Below are 6,656 nucleotides of genomic sequence, written 5' to 3'. Positions count from 1 at the left end.
TGTCTCTGTCAGGTCAGTCCCCAAACGGGCTCTCTTTTTTGGTTGAGGAGCAGTCTCCTCATCTGCAGTGTAAACAAATTCAAATTGTGAGCAATGGAAAAGTCAAATGATATCACAAATGCATGCATAGATACTAATAATAATTCCAGTATCTCCTTCTCTGTATCGGAATAATGTCTGAAATATCTTCCTAAATAAAAAGATACAACTAAAGCAAAGAAACAACTAATAATGTTTTGCACTTCAGATGGCAGTGAATGTCTGCTAAGTAGTACAAACAAAAAAGTGGACAATACAAAAAAAGGCAGAGTAAATATTTATGTCACTCCACTCTGCTTTTTTGGTGTTTTCCACTTACTGGTTTGAAATGAAATAGGAAATAATATGAAATGAAAACTTAACCTGAAGACAGATCAGACAGATCTGAGTCCGAATCCGGCTGAAGTTCTATGTCTTCTCCATCTGAGCCACAAGGGTTTACTTCACTCAGGATCATTTCCAAGGCCTGCCGAGTGGTGAGTCTTCTCTGCATTTTCTTTTCTTGGAGAGGAGGTCAATCAAGTTCTCTGCTTTTAGCAGCCCTCCCTCCCCCACACATACAAACAAACCACCAGCAACCATTCACACACACACCCCCAACCCCCCTGCAGATTGCTCAGGTAATGACCATATTTACACATGAATTGATGCTAATGATAGCCAAAAGACTAGCCAGTTAGCATCCACTTGGCTAAAGGAGGGTTACAAATCTCTGGGACTTCTAGTGTTAAGCACTCCGCTCTCGCCAGGCACGCTCCAAGGAGTGTTTCCATGCCTTGCCTTTCCATGATCTTGCGATTGCGGTCCCGCTACTGCTGAGGTACGGCGGCGTCTGAGACTGCGGGGATCACACATGATTTGGCGGACGGTTTGGAGATGGCTCTTCCTATCTCCACCCATGTTCCCCAAATCTAAAGCTCGTTCTCGAGGTTTGGTAGCCCTCACTGCAGTTCTTTCCCCTCTGAGTGACAGCTCACTGCTGCGGTCATCTTTCTCTGAGACGATTGATGTTTTTTGTGTGACTAAGCAGCTCACGCATTGCCAAGGGAACGCCTTGGTGTGTGAAGATTCTAAGAAATCCACATGGTGATAGAGATTCTGAGAAGAAGTCCACGTATTTAAATTAAACCCAAGTGTTGTTGAGAGATTCTGAGAAGTCACATACTCAAAATGTGTTCTATTCATAATGATAATTTTCATTTGAAAAGTTTAAAATTAGTATTTCATGGTAAGGATCTGTCTCATATATATATATTAACAGGTTTCATTTTTATATTCAAAAATGTTTTTGGTAAACTTTGTGGTATATTTCATATGTAATTTCACAGTATTTCTAACTGCATAGTCAGCTGAGTCTGTTTTGCATATTAAGTTGAACTGCACGTATTGTTCTTTTGTATCAATATTTCTTAGAATTATCAGTATGATACTTTGAATCTAAAAAGAGGAAGAAGTCCAAAATCGAGACATTGACTAGACTATTTTTAACCTTTTGAGCGGTACGGTCCCACATATGAGATTCTAATTTCCGTGCCCCTGGGCGTATGGTCCCACATATGGGATTTAGAACGTTCGGTGACGTCGCATAACTGCCAAATTCAAACTGCGCGCGTTGGCTGGCGCTGAGCCAGAGAGAGACATGTACTGCTCTTGTCATATTATCACAACTATGCAGTATTATTAACCACGTAATGCATATTTTAGTTTTCAGACATTTAAATACACATAAGTACTAGTAAAACAATACATTTAGAGTTTGAAAAATACAGGCATATGTCTATGGAAGCAACAATAATAATCAATTCAAATTTAATTTGCAGATGTTTTTATATTCATATCAGATACACATAGTGTAAGTTACTATAAAGTTCACTCTATTCTTCACCCAGTTCATCGGCCACTTATTAGTTGTATTTCGGGAGAAATCGATGAATTCACGTGCTGTAAATCCGACTGACAGGACGCTCTGAACTGCAGCGCGAAAAAACATGTCTCACATTTCAGATCCCGATCAAGATCATTTAGAAAGGTTTTTAAACGACAAAACACACTCATTTACACATATTTATGAATCGGAATATCAGATTGTTCATGACATGGTATGCAAGTTTGTGAATATTTTAAATAAAAAAAGGAAAAACGAAATAAAAGCAATCCATCTGTCATACAGTGTTATTGTAGACACGGTGTGTCACGCGACAAGCCTGACGCGTCGCCATGGAAACAGTAAGGGGAACGTTCTAAAATAACGGTCGTCTTAAAAAAACTCACTCTGGGGGGACCGCTAGAATACTTTAAACTCTCCACTGAAAAGGTTAAAGGTCAGGTGTTATTAGTGATAGCCCAGATGACAACTTATGTCTGGAACAACAGTATATAAGATAGACTCTGCAAAATAGAATGGGTTTGACTTTCTGAGACTCTGGTCTCTCTATCTTTTCAGCTCACTTCCTCTTCTTTGGCTTCACTCGACAACTCTAGACTCTCAGACTTAGAAACTCTTACAGGTTTTTATTCAAATTCAGATACCTTGAAATTCAGATACTTTGAGACTCTGATACTTTGATTTTAATATTTTAATACTTAATATTTTGGTACTTTTGATTCGAACAGAATAATTGTTTACGTTTTAATTACAATTGTATTAATGTTTTGATTAATACTGGTTGGGTTCAATCCATCATAAATGGATTGTTATTAAAAATGTACTAACATTGGATTTACATTTTCTATATTTGAAGGTTGTTATTATTATCCAGAACTTTATTTCCAAGTTATGATTTGTTGTTTCTGTTCTCTATATTCTTTTTAATAAATTTACATATTATTACACCTTGAACTTCATAATTAAATAAAAATTACATTAAGTTTTTGGAGGCACCGCTGGGATAGATCGATCCGTTGAAGTATATTTGAAGCATCGCAAGGCAAGATAAAGAGAGGTGAGTTGCTCATCTAATACTCTTTATGGGCTTCTGTTGTGCAAACCTGCCGAGTCTAAGAGCTATATCTGCGGACCCATTTCGTTCATTTTTCTTGACTGCAGTAAGAGAACGAATTTGGGGCGGTACGGTGGTTTAACCGTGTGTGAGGAATGATGCGCGCGCTCTGTGTTTGAGACGGCGATTTGTGGCATTAAATGTGTTGTTCACTGAAGGGGTTTACCGACAGTGTGGATAATTCTGCGTAGCAAGTACACTTTGCATCATAAATGGATTGTTATTAAAAATGTAATAACATTGGATTTACATTTTCTATATTTGAAGGTTGTTATTATTATCCAGAACTTTATTTCCAAGTTATGTTTTGTTGTTTCTGTTCTCTATATTCTTTTTAATAAATTTACATATTATTACACCTTGACCATCTGAATTGGATTCAATTTTGCATTACGCCTATATTACATATTTTCAGTTTTGATGTGAATCTAACTACACCAGACCGTATTTACTCGTCTGGCTAGTTGACTACTTTTAAATTCTGAGGACTCTTGGGATAAAAATTTCTCTAGTCAGAGCATGCGTTTATCTCTCTCCCTCTGAGGAGGTTGAGGCGGTCAGCAGGGGCTGCCGGGCGAGAGCAGTCCCAACCTACCGTGTTCCAGCCCCTCATTCTGGGGATGTCACTTCTCGTACTCTGCAGAGTCTGGAGTCAGAGTGGCGCTCTCAGGCCGAAGGCCTCTAGTGGAAGGTGGTTCTGCGTCATTCTCGCTGGATAGTCTTCATCGTTAAACATCACTGACACCTAAGGCCTAGGAGAAGAGGGGTGTACACTGCATTACACAAATGCTCGTCTCTCCTCAGTGCCCCTCAGGAGACCGGTCTGCCAACCCTGCCAGTGTTCCAGTGCGCAGCGATCTCTAGGGAGCGCCTCTCTCAGTTACCGACCGGAAACATAGCGGTGCCAAGAGGTTTGCTACCTCTATGGAGATTTCTAGAGCAGTTGGTATGGCCGCCCCCTGCCGGTTTACCACTTCAGGGCACAGAGCTAGCTGCTCTAGGCACACCAGAGGCCAGTCTCACGAGACTGGTTCCTTTAAGAGGTCACCTGGCGGTGTGGGAGCCCCTGCCAAGTGTGCTTCATTGGGTCCTGCCCCGAGCAGGCTTTGGTCTAGTCGTCCTAGTACACGACGTGGGTCTGAGGGCTGTCGTTTTTAATTGGAGACTTCAGCAACGAGAGTCCTGATGCTGTGGCTCGGGACCTCTGAGGGCAGGCCCCTCTGGGGAAGAGTGCTGTTCACCGCATTACACGGTGCTCATCTCTCCTCAGTGCCCTCAGGAGATTGGTCTGCCAACCCTGCCAGTGTTCCAGGGCACAGCGGTCTCCAGTGAGCGATTCTCTCAGTTACCGCCCGGCCTTTTCCAACCTGGTGGGCCGAGAGCAGGCTCTGGTAATGGAACAGAAGTAGACACTCTCTGAGGATGGAGGCCATCGAGGTGGTCCCTCCTCACATAGTGGACTCTGGGTCCTACAGTCGGTACTTCACCGTTCCGAGGGAAGGAAATGAACGGTTTGCCTCCTATTTTAGATCTGCCCTTTTAAAACCTTTAGTCAGGGGACTGAAGTTCAGCACACTCACACTCAATCAGGTTGTGTCTCACAAAAACTAAGGACTGGTGTGTCACGATCGATCTAAATGATGCAAATAACTCCATCCTTCCTAATCATAGGAAGTTCCTGAGGTTTGATTTTGGGGCAAAAGCCTATCAATACCGGCTCTTCTTTGGCCTTGCCCTCTCACCCCACATTTTACACACTCAACCACATCGGCGTTTGTTTATATTAGCTCAATCAGAGTGATTGGCAGTTTCGACATTGAGATGTTGTCTAGCTCGCACGAAAAGAGCTGCGGGTTAACCCTCTGAAGTCGATTACGTGTTTTTGAGGCATTTTTCTCCTGATATTTAACCCCGAAAAGAACTTAAATTACACTTTCAGTTTTGATCGCACAGATAAGAGCAATACATCAATCGAATCTGTAAAGGGTAAACTTTTATTTGTATCCACACATAATAACAACAAAACTTTGTGCATTTATAAATAAAGAAAACAATCAAAGTGCGCTTTCCCTGCACCTTAGTCTGCGGTGATCTTCATTCGGAAATGCGTCATTAAAATGAACTGTAACTTCGTGAATACTCAACGAAGAGACATGAGAGAGATATCTATAGAAAGCTTGACATCTCTACTTTTAAACCAAGCAAGTGCTACCAAAAACAAATATTCTCTGATAAACGGTAATCCATATGAAATACAACGCGATGTCCCCGTCTTTCACGTCTCCCTTCATTATATCTAATGCGACCACACCCACGCGCCGAGCGCGCTATTGAGATTATAATCTTGAAGCTTGTGCGGGTAACCGCCCTCATCAGAGCAAACAAAGCAGCGAGACTGTACTTCACGTTTTTTAAATGTTACTGTTCGCTTCACGCTGAGAGGAATACGATTTGGATTACCTCAGAAAGAAGAACGAAGCGGCTTGACCCAGCAGAGATAAACATGAGTAAGTCTTTTTTATTATTAATCTACTTGTATTAGTTTTCATATAACTTGTACACATTTTACTAGTTAGACTTTTTCCAAACAATAATTCCTGACTAAATGTATAATCAGGAGAAACATTATGAAGTTTCATTTACATAATCTCAATGTTTCACGATGCCAGGAGTTTTTTTTTTTATGTTCTATAACATAGACAGCAATACAATATAAAAGTAATATGATTTATAATGTTGCTAGCTTAATGTCAGTAAGAATAATTAGACAAAACTTTACTGAGATAGGCTATTCTCTGTTCAGGAATATAGCCATATATGTTGAGAACTATATATATATATATATATATATATATATATTGTATAGGCCTTCAATTACAAAGCATGCTTGTGTTTTCAAGAATGTAAACTAAGCTTCTTGTTCATCAATATCTGCTCTGGTGTAAATATTTTTAATGTGTTATATACCCCGTCATTGGTGTTTGCAAGAAAAAATAAATAAATAAAAAAAGTCTATCAAAATAATGCAGTTTATTTGCGTAAACAGCATGCTTACTTTTTTAATTGTGTTCTTTTTTTCCCTATAAATTACTAATAATATCAGTGACCATCACAATAATGTTAATAACGCAGTTTATTTGCGTAAACAGCATGCTTACTTTTTTATTTCAGATAAATAATAACCTGTTGCAAAACGAGCCAATGCAAATAAGGAGCCCACTCAGGAACCTGGAACAACAGCTAAGACCAGCGAGGCACACACTCCCATCTCTTCAAAGTCTCTTCAAAAAAGTATGTCCTTCAGAGCACATAACAATATACAATTTGGAATGCCCAGGTATGTGATGTTCATTTTATATTTTCAACATGACACATGAGCCTGCATTTATTTGATCCAAAATACAAAAAGTTGCATTTGTAATACAATATTACTGCATACAGTAATATTGTGAAATATTTTTTGCTATTTAAAATAACTGGTTTCCTATTTGAATATATTTTAAAATATAATTTAGTCTTTATCAAAGCTCAATTTTCCAGCATCATAACTCCAGTCTTACTCCAAGTGTAACAATATCACTATAACCTTTAAAGCTGGGGAGTCATGTGTGGGTGTTA

Source organism: Cyprinus carpio, chromosome B8, assembly GCF_018340385.1.
Source record: "Cyprinus carpio isolate SPL01 chromosome B8, ASM1834038v1, whole genome shotgun sequence".
NCBI lineage: Eukaryota > Metazoa > Chordata > Actinopteri > Cypriniformes > Cyprinidae > Cyprinus > Cyprinus carpio.
Note: the sequence above shows the minus strand (reverse complement) of the source record.